At 58.3% G+C, this 13,854-nt stretch overlaps 1 long non-coding RNA gene across 1 annotated transcript; it reads left to right on the plus strand.

Moving 5' to 3' along the window:
* Positions 1 to 8,653: 8,653 nt before the first annotated feature.
* Positions 8,654 to 13,471, plus strand: LOC120852155. Its single transcript, XR_005718493.1, has 3 exons — positions 8,654 to 9,266; positions 9,825 to 9,929; positions 13,434 to 13,471. It is a non-coding gene; the product is annotated as an uncharacterized LOC120852155 (long non-coding RNA).
* Positions 13,472 to 13,854: the final 383 nt, after the last annotated feature.

Raw genomic sequence — 13,854 nt, forward strand, 5'->3', positions numbered from 1 at the left:
CCGCCGGCGGGAGCACCCGCTGAGAACTGCCCACCGCCGGCGGGAGCCGCAGAGCTGGGGGGAGCGGGGAGACCCTCTTCGGCGCCTCCAATACCTTGATCTCGGACTTCTGGCCAGGAGACCAACGCAAGGGGTTTTAATGCAGATAAATCTGGTTTTTGAGTTTCACAAGCTTTGCACCAGGCTGCGGGTGGGTGGGTCGAGTGTAGGTGGGTGTCTCTTGGGGTCCAGCTCGCCCGGGGAGGGGCAGCAGAGGTTTGCCTGCACCTGCCTCCTTGCCCACTGGCTGGCACACGGCAACATCAGGGCCTGCGTTAGATGAGACAACCTCGCAAGATGCCCTGGTGTCGGTCCACTCGTAAAGTGGGACTCGGCTCGTCACGGCCTGCAGGGAGAAAGCTGCCCTGGTTTCTGCACTTGGCGGCTGCTGGTCCCCAGTGCTGGACCCTTCCCTCCTTGGACCAGGAGGCGACCCGCCGCTCCACAGGGCAAGGACAATCTGCTAAAATGTGACGACGATGCTGAAACTTGAACTTGCCCTGTCTACTAAACGCAGACTCCAGCCGGCAAGCCGCGCTGTGTTTGCGCCCCCGGGTACATCCAGCGTGAGGTACGTCCAGCGTGTGGAGGTGGGGGGACCAGCGCCATCTCCCCGAGGCCCTTCAGCCCCCACACCACTGATTTATACCCCCACACACACACATGATGCTCAGTCCCAAGCTGGGCCCTGGTAGCCACAGCAGCCGGGGCCAGGGACCCAGAGGGAATGTGAAGGTGGGGAGGGACCCCAGAAGGGCCCGGCCTCCTGACCGCAGCTGACCTTACAGGCACTGAGCTTCCCGAGTGGGGAGACCAAGGCAGAGAGCCTTGGGCTGGCACCGCACTTTGGGTGAGCCAGGGAGGCCTGGGCCTCTCTCCCTCCATGGGAAGCAACTTTTTTTTTTTCACTTCAAGGCCAATTGAGGAAAAAGAAACATGTTTGTGTTTACCGGTTCCACGGTTTTCACAGGAATGAAAACACTCCCACCCACCCTTGTTATAGAAATTCAGACAAAACCAAGAAGCATAGAGAAGGGAGTTACGCCGTGGGCAACCCCAGCCAAGGCCGTGGGTTTTGCTTGTTTAACTTTTATGGGAGTGGAGTTGACTTACAGCGTTGGAAGCCGTGTTTAAAACGCATCTGGGCGCTTTTTCCTGCCTTTGTTAGAGCCCGCAGGGTGGACTGTCTCAGCGGTGGAGGCTCCTCCTCTCTTGGGGTCCCCTCCCAGGAGCCTCCCCAGGCCCGCACCCCAACCTCTGGGCCGTCTTTATGGTTAGATGTCATGCGACTGTCTTGAGTTTTCACCCATCGGGTCAGGACTTGTTCCATTGAGGACAGGGCTTGTGTGGGACAGTTTGCCCGAGATCCACAGAGCCTGAGGCTCGCAGTATAGACGCTCAACCCCGGGGGACGAATGAGACAGTACCCACTGGGGACTTTCTGAGCCGGCTCACGGCAGCCCCCTATCTCCCACGCCGCGTCCGCTCTCCGGCACGTCGCCTGGGGTCACCCCACAGCCCAGGGTCTCTGCAGCTCAGGTCTGCATCTCAAGGTCAGGAAAGCTCTAGGTTCTGTCCTGACTAGGAGCCCACTATGGCTGTCCCCTTGCATGAATGCACGTGTTCACATTTAAAAATGAGTTTGCATTTGTTTTAGAATTCAGGGGCGTCTCATTTTATTGCACTTCTTGAGCACTGCGATCTTTACAAATTGAAGGTTTGAGGAGACCCTGCATCGAGCGGGTCAGTCAGAGCCGTTTTTCCAGCAGCATTTGCTTGCTTCCTGTCTGGGGGTCACATTTTGGTAATTCTCTCCGTATTTCAAACGTTTTCATCGTTACTGCATTTGCTATGGTGACTGTGGTCAGTGATTCTTCGTGTTACTACTACAGCTCTTGCATTTTTTAGCAATGAAGCATTTTTAAATTAAGTTCTGTACTTCTTTTTTTTTTCAGGCATAACACTATTAACTGGTTAACTTAAAATGCTCAGTTGTGTCCAACTCTTTGTGACCCGTGGACAGCCTGCCAGGCTCCTCTGTCCATAGAATTCTCCAGGGAAGAATACTGCAGTGGGTTGCCCTTTCCTGCTCCAGAGGAATCTTCCTGACCCAGGGATTGAACCCATGTCTCCTGTACCTTCTGGATTGACAGGCAGATTCTTTACCACTGTTACCCCCTGGGGGCAATAACACTCTTACACACACGATAATGTAGTATAGAGCTATTGCACACGCAAGAGACCCTATTCTTGTGTAAACATGACTTTTAGAGACCCTGGGACTAACCCATCTGTGTGACTCGCTCGCTGTGACTTCATTGTGATGTTAGCTTTATGGAAAGGTCTGGAGCTGGATCCACACCATTTCTGACATCCACCACCTGCCCCTGAGTAAGACCCAGCTCAGAATAAACAGGCTGTGTTTTGTCCCATGGATTTCAGCTCTTCTCGGGCCCCACAGGTACCCAGTTTGAGAGGCTTCACCTCAAGCAAACAGGCCCTGGCACAGGGATGACAACAACACAGATAGCTGACTTCTGTGCTGCCAAGGGCTTCCAGAATCGTCCCTAACGCCCGAGGGAGAGCTTGGGGGTTGCATCTTAGACTCTGGGGTCAGCACGCCCTGATCCACGTTTCTTGGCCACAGTCTAGCAAGCTGAGTGGCCTTAAGCAGGTGGCTTTCCTGCTCTGAGCCTCAGGCTCCTCATCCGTAGAATGGACTCACCTCTGGGACTTGCGAGGGGATGGAGTGGGCTCAGAGCTCAGAGCTTCCGGGTCTGGCTTGTGGTCAGCCCGTGGGTGGACAGCTGTGGGCTGGAAACCTGCTGCTGCTCCCTAATCACCCACCCGTGTGCCTGGACTTCTGTGTCCCTGATGGGCATGAGGCCTGAGCTGCCCGTGGGGCCCAGGCTTTGTGCAGAGTCCATCTTCCACAGGAGGTGCTGAGTGGTGGGGACATGAGCCATCTTTGCCGCACTGTGGGGAACGGAGCCCGAGGGGCCCGGAAATGGACAGAGACAGAACTTAAATAGATGGCACCGCTGGAGTCCCTGGATTCAGCCACACCTGGAGCTGCACTGAATAAAACCCTTCATCCTTCCAGGGCTTTACTACTTACAAAGCAACTAAATATTTATCTTTCCCTTTTACCTATAGCAACCCTGCTGAAGGCTGGGCCAGGCTGTCCTGACTGCAGGACCACTGGGTCATTGAGGTCTCAGAGGCAAAGGTAGCATTCAGGATGGGCCTAAGGCATTGGGAGCAGAGCCCAGATGAGAGTCCAGGCCTGTGTCCCTCAGACGCCCAGTGGCTGGGCAAGCTCTGCCTGCCTATGAGAATGGCCTCTCGGGGCTCCTTGAGCTGCCCTGGTACCCGGCCAGAGCCGGGGAGGCCTAGCTGCCAAACAGCAGCCAGAAACCCCCGAGGCCTGCACCCCCACCACCGGTCTCTGTGCCTTTGCCCAGCCAGCCTGAGAAGCCCGTGTGCAGTGGCCTCAGGGCTCGGAGCAGGCCTCCTGGCGCGATGCCCGTCCACAGCAGACACTGCATCCACCCACCTCCTTCCCAGGTTGCCCGGCCGGCCAGGGCTGCACCACGACCTCCTGGTGCTGGAGCCCCCTTCCCACCCGGGCCCAGGGGGCCACCCTCCCTCCAGCCGCCCCGTGCCCACTTCCTTCCTCTGCCCCAGCCGGACGGCTGGGCGAGATGGAGGTGCTGCTCCACTCAGGAAGCGCCTAAGCCCTGCGTTTTCCAGCATGCGGAGCCGTGCCGGCTGCCTCCGTCCCGGGGCGAGCAGGTGTTTCCGCACCTAGGTGCTCAGGGGAGCCTCACAGCGGGAATTGGAGGCCCCACAGAGAGGCCCTAGGTTGTGCTGACTCTTAGGAGATGTGCCCATCGCCCTGGCAGGCGCTGGGCCTCAGTGTGTGCCCCCAGGAACCAGCCAGGTCAGCCTGGCCCTCACTGGGCGCGTCTTGAGCTGTCCTGAGACCGTGAGGGCCTGGTGTCCGGGTGGGAGCCCCGGAGCTGCACTGCCCCCAGCTCTGCGGGTCCTCACTCTTCCTCAAGCGGGTCCAGCTCTCCCGCAATGACCTTCCCGTCTGTAAAGCAGGGCCAACAACCTGGCCCAGAGAGAGCTGCAGTGAGACATGCGGGGGACAGGGGCAGAAGGGTGGCCAGAGGCTAGATGTGGTGCCAAAGAGGGGAAGACGCAGGTCGTAGCAGGAGGTGGCATGGCTGATGCCAGACCATGGAGGTGGGGCCCCTTCTGGGCCTGGCCTGGGAGGGTGCCCGGCTCTGGGGCAGAAGCCTCGCCTGGCACCAAGGTCTTCAGCCCCCTGTCCGCAGGAAGGGTGCCTGGCCCCGGGGTCTACAGCCCCCTGTCCACAGGAAGGGTGCCAGTCACCGGGGTCTTCAGCCTGCTGTCCACAGGGGCTCTTTTGCAGCCTGGCCTGGCGCCACCCCAGGGTCCATCCCCTCCCCAACCTGAGAGGAGAAGGCCTGGCTTCAAGGCCTCATCCTGACTCTTCTTACCAGCTTTGTGACCACGAACAGTCACCTCACCTCTTACCTCTGGAAAATGGGAATATTTCTTCCTACCCTATTCACCCCATGGGATGGGGCAAGGATTAGAAAGCTAACACAGGGTGAAAAATGCCACCTGCCTGCCCAGCGCTGCAGGGCGTGCCTTGGGAGGCTCAGCCCACAGGTCTGCTGGGCGTGTGACCCACACAAAGCAAGGCTGCCACATCACAGTTTGTCTGCACTCTTGCACAGAACGCTTCCCCACGACACTGCGACATCACTGCCCTCCAGCACTGTCCCTCAGGCTGGGCTCTTCCTCAGTAGAAAGATGGGGGGTCACCTCGCTGAGGCACTGAGCTCCTAGGTTGCAGTCACACTGGGTTAGGGTTAACCCTAACCCTCCCTGTACGCACCAAGCTGAGCGCTGTGTGACCCCAGAGCTCGGTTTTGACCTTCCAGGGTCGCAGCCTCGGAGGCCATGGGCAGCCAGACAGACCGCCACAGCTCTGGGGCCCCAAGCCCACAGCAGGGCCCTGCTTGGCTGCATGGGTTGGGGACAGCATGGGCTGGCGTCAGTCCCAGCTGTGGGGTGTCAACCCTCGGGCCAGCCCGTCTGCCCTGGACCTGCAGGCCTTGGCCGAAAATGGAATCGGACAGTCCTTTCGGGAAGCAGCCCTAGAGGAGAGAAGCCAGGTCAAGGCCAGCCTCTGGGGTGCAGTAAACAGGAAAATCCAGGGGGCTGGAGGCCCAGCGGGAAGGGAAAGGGCTGGGTCATAGGGCTTCACAGAATGTTTGAAACGGGCAGGAAGTGATGACTTCTTGGTGTCTACACCCCCGTCCCCGTCTCCAGCTGCCGAGTCAGCTCGGAGGCCACCAGGGTCCCTCATGGGAATTTCAGGAAGCCCACAGAATGGGCCGAGGTTGGTGCCTGCCCGACGCCCCAGATGAAGCCCAGGCCCTCATCTCGGCCCCCGGGGATGTGCCGGGGAGCGGCCGGTTCATGGGCAGCCTGGCCCCAGGGGCCGGTTCAGCACGGAGTCCAGTCTCCGTGCCAGACAGGGTCCCAGATTTGTTCTGACGTCTGTGTGTAGCAACAAGCATAAAGTGTTCATATTTTTGACCCAGTGATTCTGCTTCTGGGAATTTAACCTGAAGAAATAATGCGAAACCCAGAGAACCGGCCGCAGGAGACTCCTCTGGCTGTGTTATTTACAAGCGGTAGAACCCGGAAGCGGCCCAGATGTGCGTGGAGGCCGGCTGAGAAACCATCCGCGTCTGTCTAATTGAATGATGTGCAGTTGTTAGAAGTCAGGCCTGTGGAAAGTTCCAACAACGTGGGAAACGGTTCCTACGCGATGGGAGGAGGCGGCAGTGGCAGACGGAGTCTCCGCCGCGGGGACGAAGCCTCGAGCACCCGGAGTTCCGGGGGCCCCGGCATCCGCCCTGGTTCCAGGTGGTAGGAAGCCGTGGTTTGGGCTCTTGCCATGCTCTGCTCTGCTTTGTGGCCCATGCAGGGGGCAGGGGGGACCTTCTCACAAAACCCTGGACTTAGAGACCCACCCCCCACCCCGGGACCCCCAGGGGCTGGGACTGCAGGCTCTGTCTCCAGCTCAGCAGCTGCAGGGCGGGAGGCTCCCTGGGGGCGAGTCCGGAGGATGGGCGCCCCTGGTGTGAGGCCTGTTCTCACAGCTGGGACCTGGCACTCGGTGGGGGTTGGGGGTGGTCTCTGAGACCCAGGCCACTAGGATGAATGGAGTGAGGGGTCTTCTCCCAGGGAGACTGGCTGGGGGCCGACACCATCGAACCCTCTACCGGCCGCCCCTGCTCCCGCTCCTGGAGCCTACTGGGGTCCTAAAGAGAACACGGACTGCAGTCAGTGTCCCTGCCCCTGAAGGGCCTGGGCTGGGGGCGTGGGGAAGGGCCTGGGTCCCCCGGACGTCTGGGAGAGCGTGAGCTCCAGGCCCGGGTGTTGGCAGTGCGTGGCGGGCCGGGAGCCCAGCCAGACACAGGGCACAGAGCGGGCAAATGGAGGAGGTTGGGTAAGTGGTCAGGTGTCCGACCGGGGAACGGTCCCACCCCACCCAAGCCACATGCTGACCCTGGGGTGAGACACAGGCCTCCTCATGGGAGGGCGGGGGCAACAAGGACCTGACCCTTGATGGCTAGTGGGTCCCAGGGAGCAGAGGAACCTGCGGCCCACATGTCAGGCAGCAGGCCCAGGAGAGCAGCCAGCTGCGGCCACTCTCCTCCTAACCTTCTCGTGTCCAGGTTTCTGCAGCCGGGTCTTCCTCCTACAGGTGGCAGGCGTAGTAGCCTCAGCGGCAGGGCCTCAGGCAACCAGGGTTGGGTTGGGACTCTGGCCAGGGAGCCCATGGATGGTGGTAGCCCACGTTCATCCCAGCGGGCACCACTGTTTCTTTCTCTAATGGGTTATCTGACCATCTGGTGAGGAAGGCTGTGCAAAAGTGGGGAACCTGAGTCACGTTGGGGGAGAGAGTCAAGGCAGGATGGGATCTGATGACCCCAGCAGCGGCCGCAACGTTTCTCCACGGTTCCCAGAATACCCTGGAGTCTGATGCAGGATTTCGAGCTTCCGATTTTCCTGGGGAGAGGGTCTGAGCCTTCACCAGGCTCCCCAGGACCCCCGGGGCCACACAGAGGTGTGGGGGGAAGCCTCCCACGGCCTGCCGCCATCGGGCTGGTACTGGCCTACACACATTTCCCCAGAGCACTCCCCACTCTTTCTGCTTAAGACCTAATTTCAGAGTGACCCAGGAGCCCAACAGGGAGGTGAGCAGGCTCGGAAAGGCCACGCGGATGGTGAGCGGCACCCCGCTACCCGCAAGGCAGCCTTCTCACCATCAAGCGTCTCAAGGCTCGCACGAGATGTGGATCGCTTCCAGGCTAAGAGGGGGCGTTGCTCTTCTCTGCCAGGAGCCAGGACCGGGACGGGCCCAGGCTGGCTCCCTGTGGGTGCCTGCTGCTCATTCATCCCCTCCACACCCCAGATGGGGAGCCAGCCCAGGACCGAGTGGGGAAGCCCCTGTCTGACTTCAGACTTTCCACCCAACCCCTCCTGGCCTTTGCCCTCAGCCCTCGTGCCAAGCCCCAGCCCTCTTTGTGCCCCTCCCTAAAAGCACAGCCCAGGGCCTGGTCTCTGGGAGGGATGCCAGCCCACCTAGCCTTCCCCCTGCCTCACCTTCTCACTGGGAAATCGGGGTAGCGCTGCCTTCCTCGTGGGCTTCGAGATGACAGGGGCAGCTGCCACGTGGCCTCTGGGGGCCTCGTGGGGCTGAGTGCTGCCCTTGGCATGCATGAATGAAGGAAAGAAGAAAGGAAGGGACTGGGGTCCTGGCGCGTCCTCAGGGCCATGTGCTCAGCGAAGAAGGTGAGACAGGGAGGCAGGTGCCACAGGCTCCCATTGGTGTGAAGAGCCTGCAGGCGGTAAATCCTGCAGGTAGAGTGACTCTGCCAGGACGGGGCGGGCGCAGGGTACGAGCGATGCCCGTGGGGCGGGGTCTCCTCCGGGGGCGACAAGGAGGCTCTGGGACTAGATCATGGTGAATGCCACTGAATGGTTCAGTTTACGTGTGCGTCAGGAAGCCCCGTGTGGCTCAGACGGTAAAGAATCTGCCTGCAGTGCAGAAGACCCAGGTTCGACCCTTGGATCAGGAAGATGCCCTGGAGAAGGGAATGGCTACCCACTCCGGTACTCTCGCCTGGGGAATCCCACGGACAGAGGAGCTGGCGGGCTGTAGTCTATGGGGTCGCAAGCAGCTGGACAGGACTGAGTGATCAGACACGCACTTTTGTGCTATGTGAGTCTCAGCACCAGTGCAGAAGCCCGAAGCGCGGACAGGTAGGGGTGCTCCCTGCAAGTAGCTGACCCCTACTGGCACGAAGCCAGTCCCGGGGCAAGGGCTGGCACTGTGCCCCCAGGTAAGGAAGGCCCTGCCCTTCCCAGCCCTTCCCCCCCTCACCCCAAGCCAGGCCTCCCCTTCAGCCAGAGCCAGGGCCCTGCGCCAGGGACCAGAGGTGAGCTGGACCTGCTGGCTGGCAGGCCCGTCCAGCACTTGGACCCTGAGATGGGGGGACAGGCCCCCAGCACGGCTGCCCAGGGTGGGAGAGTGAGATGCCCTCTCTCTGCCCTGAACCCAGGTGCCCCGGCCCCTCACTGGAGGCCTGGGAAGACCCAAGGCTGGGAGCCAGCTCAGCTCCTTACAACCCCTTGAGGCTCTTCTGATGCCGCTTCCTGGGTTTGCAGGTGGACAAGACCCCTGCTTCAAGCTGTCGGCCCAGCCTTCCAGCCCCGACCCCCAGGTTTGGCCCACGCCACAAGATGCCCTGCGAATGCCCAGACCTACAGGCCTGGCGGTCGGGGCCCCCGTCTCCATTCCTGGCCTCATGGTGCCTCGTCCGCTGTCCTCCCCTAGAGGCTCCTGAGCCCACCCTGCCCAGTGCTCCCTTCCTCCCTCCCTCTGCGTCCCTGGCAAGCCCCTGCCACTCCCAGAGCCTGTTCTTTATCCCCACTTTGGGAACATGGCCCTCCCAGCACGGGGACCTCAGCCCACCTGCCTCTGGTCATGTTCCCCCTCCCATTGCTGCCTCCACCAGGGAGCTCTCCTGGATTGTTCCAATGCCGACAGGAATCCCCTCGGCCAGCTCCATGGAGCCTGTCAGAGTTCTCACTCAGCCCTGGCTGGTGAGGTCAGGGGCCATCCCCATTTGATGGATGGGCTCCTGAGGCTAGGAACAGGAAGCCATTGGCCGTAAACCACACAGCAGATGTGGGGCAGAGTGGGGCTGAATCCCCTCAGAGCAGGTGAGAGCATTTGACCCACCCTGTCTAGTTCCCAGGGGCTCCAGTGGGTGGCAGGGGACAGAGGGGGCTACCCTCCTGCAAGGTTGGGCCTCCCAGGGAGCCTGGCCCCAGCCGGCCTGCTGACTGTCAGTGTCCCCTTACCGGGCTGTGGATGCCAGCTCAGGGCTGGTCAGGGCCCTGCCACGCCCAGGCTGTCCACGGCTTCCACTGACCCCCTGCTCCCAGGACAGCACGTCCCTGGGCTGGGGCAGACAGGGAACAGACCGCCGCACCCAGGGCCTCCTGGCTGCCCCTTGGCCTCATTTGCACCCGTCCCCGGTGACCCACCCGCTCCGTGCCAACCTCCCCAATCACCAACGTCTCCGACAGCCCTCCTCCTTACACCTGGCCACACCCCAGGTCTGTTCCCACCTCTTAACTTCTGCCCTTGCTCTCTCCCCCAGGTACACCCCCCCCAAGAAAGCACAAACCCCAGACCTGCCTCTGGGAATAGTGCCGATCAGACTGGCCGTGCGTTCTGGGTGCTGACTCGGCGTCCTCTCTGATGGGTACCAACCCACTCACCTCCCGCTCCTTGGGAGGCAGACCCCATCCCTAACCACCTCTCCCACTTCCCAGACAGTGGGGAGGGCCTGCTTCTGAACTACCAGCCGTCACTCCACATCTGCAGGGGGGGATCCCATCAAGGCATCCATGACCCCACATGGCCCACAGCAGCCCCTCACGTTCCCGCGTGGGCCACAGCCTATCGGACAGGGGCCTCTCCCATCGCACAGACTTAGCGGATTTCCTTCCTCTGCCCGCCCCTGCTCCTGCCACACCTCCCCTTCCCACCTTGGGCTGAGAACCGATGCCCTCTCAGGGCAGGGATGGCCTGTCCCCTTTTACTGCTGAGATCACTGAGGTCAACAGGGAGACTGCAGGGTTGCTGGCAGCTGGGGCCGCCCAGGTGAATGGGGTGCACTGGTGGTGTGCAGTACGCAAGCTGAGCCACTGTGCTTGGTGAGCCCGGGTCACTCCCACGGGTGCCGAAACCTGGCCACTCTCATCCTTGTCCACCCTGTGCCTGCCAGGTGTGAGTGACAGAAGGACTCGGAAGCTGGGCGAGGATGTGCCTGGCTGGCCAAGAGCTGGAGACCCTGGGCCCTCGGAGCTCAAGCAGCATTCCTGGGATGCCTGCGCCCCATTCAGCAGCCAAGGCACTTGCTATGCAAACACTCGGGGCTCCACACACAATGGTTCCCGCCAGCCTGGCTGCCCGGCCAGACCTCGCCTCCGCTCCTCCCCACCCTATTGTCCTTCCCTCTGGAGAGGGGCAGTGTTGGGGGCACTGGTGGGGGGACCCCGGCCTGGTCCCCTTCTCCAGGGCAGGAAGGGGCTTCTGGGGTGGCTGGGAATGCCCCAGAGGATGAATGGCCATGCAAATGAGATGCTGATGAACCCGGGCCAGGCGTCCCCAGAAAGCAGTCTTGGGAGCTGCCCCCTCCGCAGCCCGCAGGGAGGGGGTCCTCCACCCCGGCCCTCCCCCTTCTGTGGGCCAACCCTCCAGCCCCTCCACAGAGACTTTCTGGGGTGCAAAGGGCAGCTCACTGGGCCTCCCGCCTGGGCCTTACGCATTCTCTTTCCTCTGTTTGGAATCCCAGCCTGGTAGGCCCCCCTCCTCAGGGTCTGACTGTCCACAGCGTGGCCCTGGGCCCCAGGGATTGTCAGTGCCCCCTGCTCCCCGCTGCAACCGCGCCGTGTCACCGCTGTTGAGGTCTGAGTCCAGAGGGGAGAGCCTGCTTGGTCAGGACTGAGTTCTGCAGTCAGCAGCCTGTTAAACGAATGAATAAGTGACCTCTCCAACCTTCCACAGCTCGCCCCACACCCCCCCGAGTCCCAACCCAGATCCGAAACAGGGGGCCAGGCTTTGGCAGCACCGCAGCCCCTCCTTCACTCGCATTCGCCTGGTCCTGAAACCAACAAGGATCCAAAGACTGCGCCGAGGAAAACTTTCCGCACACGCCCCGGCTCTCACGCAGCCGGTCTTGAGAGCCGGCAGGTGCCGTGTCTGTGGGGCCTTCCCCAGACCAGGTTCTGCAGGCACGTCTAGCGCACCCGTCTCTGCCAGCCCCCTCTGTTCCCTGACACAGTCGGAAACCCAGTCCACACACCGCTGGGCCTCCTTTTTATCACATACAGCCTGCAGACACGGCCTTTTGTTACAGCTGGAGGCCTTCTTCCTTACTCTGTGCTTTTTCCCATGTGGTCTACATGAATACATCCCACTAATGGGCATTTAAGGGCTGTTTCTGGCTGGCTCAGGAACCATGCTGCCATGACCTGGTACCCAAGGTGACTGTGGGCAAGATGCCCTCCTAGAGGTGGGACCACTGGGTCGCAGGATGTGAGTTTGTAATTCTGAGGCATTTTGCCAAACGCCTGCCTGCTGAGGCTGTAACCATTTCCAATAATCTACAGTAATATGTGCGAGTCCCTGTACTCTTACAGAAATGCCAACAGTGTGTAATCGGAGTCTCTGCCAGCCTGGGAGGCACACATGCCATCAGTGCAGCCGTCATTCGCGTTTCTCTCACCAAGAGCGAGGCTGAGTGTCTTTCATCTCTTCGGGAGCCATTTGCTTTTTCCTTTCATGAAAAAGGAAGGGTATTGAGACTCCTGTTCTTACCCTTTGCTTTTTCATTTTATCCCCTACTGCATTGTAACCCTGTTATTGATTTGTTGGAGTTCTTTACATATGATAGAAACGAGCTCTTTGTTTGACACAATTTGCAAATATTTTCCCCAAGTTGCTTTGTGTGACTTTTGCTATGCAGAAATTTTATTTCAAGTATTTTTTTTTTTATTTCGTGTATTCGAAATGATCAAAAGAGTTCTTTGTGTGTATTTGGGTGTTTTTGTATTTTGTACCCTGCTTAGGGAGTTCTCATCTCAAGTTGATAAAGAAATTTCTACTATTTATTGTTAAGACTTTGTGGTTTCAGTTTTCACCTTCGAAATCTCTGACTCGTTGGGAATTTATTTTGGTACGAGGTGTGACATATAGCTCCAAGCTTACTCTCTTTATTCTTTCCAGATGGCTTCCCAGGTGTGGGTGGGTCTTGAATGAGCCATCTTTTCTCACTGATTTGAAATTCTGTGTTTGTCACGTGCTAAATTCTCTTTCGTGTTTGAAACTGTTTGAGGTTCTATTGTGTCCCGTTCATCCACTTGTTTATTCTTGCGCTAGCATCCCACTGTTTTAACTATTCTAGCTTTTAATGGTTGTGACGCTTGTGGGGACTAGTTTCCTCTTTTTACACCGGCAGGAGCCGTAGCCTTCACCTTTCCTCCTTCGTAACCTGGTTCTATTTGAGGCAGCAAAGCGCTGAGAACATGCACGTCCCACAGTGTGGCCACAGCATTAGGGTCTAGACCGGGGGGAGACAGGGGTTCTAGAGGGGAAAGTAGAAGTGAGGTTTGGTGCTTCCAAGGACTTTCTCTGTAAAGGAATACTCCTTCCTTTCTCCTCCCAGCTGCCTGGAATCTGAGGTGATGACTGGACTCCAGCAGCCATCTTGCACCACTAGACAACAAAGGTAGAGAGATGGAAGGATCCTGCGTCTTGAATACCATGGCGCCGCCACAGCTAGGCAGCCCAGTGTTGCCTGCCCCACTAAGGGCTCCTGTTATCATAGAGAGAAAGAAACACTCATCAGAATAAGCCTCTGAGTATGGGTTTCTGTTATGGCAACCAAACCTAATTCTTACTGAAATATACTTCTTCAGAATTTTCCTGGCTGTTTCTGCTTGTTTAGTTTTCTACATGAAACTTAGAATTAGGTTATTTAATTGAAAAATGTGTCTTATTTAGCTTTTCAGAAAGTGAAACATCAATATATTTATGGATTTGTTAAGGAGCATTGATTTCTTTATGGTATTGTCTTTAGATTTTAAGTTAGGTTTTTCCATATGTTTAAATATTGCTTTATGTCCTTGAGTAGCATTTTAAATCTTTCTTAATGTGAATTTGGAATACCATATTGATCTCCAAATATTTTATAATTTTACAGCAATCCTATATATGCAGAGTACATCATGAGAAATGCTGGGCTGGATGAAGCACAAGCTGGAATCAAGACTGCCGGGAGAAATATCAATAACCTCAGATATGCAGATGACACCACCCTTACGGCAGAAGGTGAAGAAGAACTAAAGAGCCTCTTGATGAAAGTGAAAGAAGAGAGTGAAAAAGTTGGCTTAAAGCTCAACATTCAGAAAACTAAGATCATGGCATCTGGTCCCATCACTTCATGGCAAATAGATGGGGAAACAGTGGAAACAGTGTCAGACTTTATTTTTTGGGGGGCTCCAAAATCGCTGCAGATGGTGACTGCAGCCATGAAATTAAAAGATGCTTCCTCCTTGGAAGGAAAGTTATGACCAACCTGCTGCTGCTGCTGCTGCTAAGTCACTTCAGTTGTGTCCGACTTG

Source organism: Oryx dammah, unplaced genomic scaffold (genome assembly GCF_014754425.2).
Source record: "Oryx dammah isolate SB20612 unplaced genomic scaffold, SCBI_Odam_1.1 HiC_scaffold_25, whole genome shotgun sequence".
NCBI classification, from domain to species: domain Eukaryota; kingdom Metazoa; phylum Chordata; class Mammalia; order Artiodactyla; family Bovidae; genus Oryx; species Oryx dammah.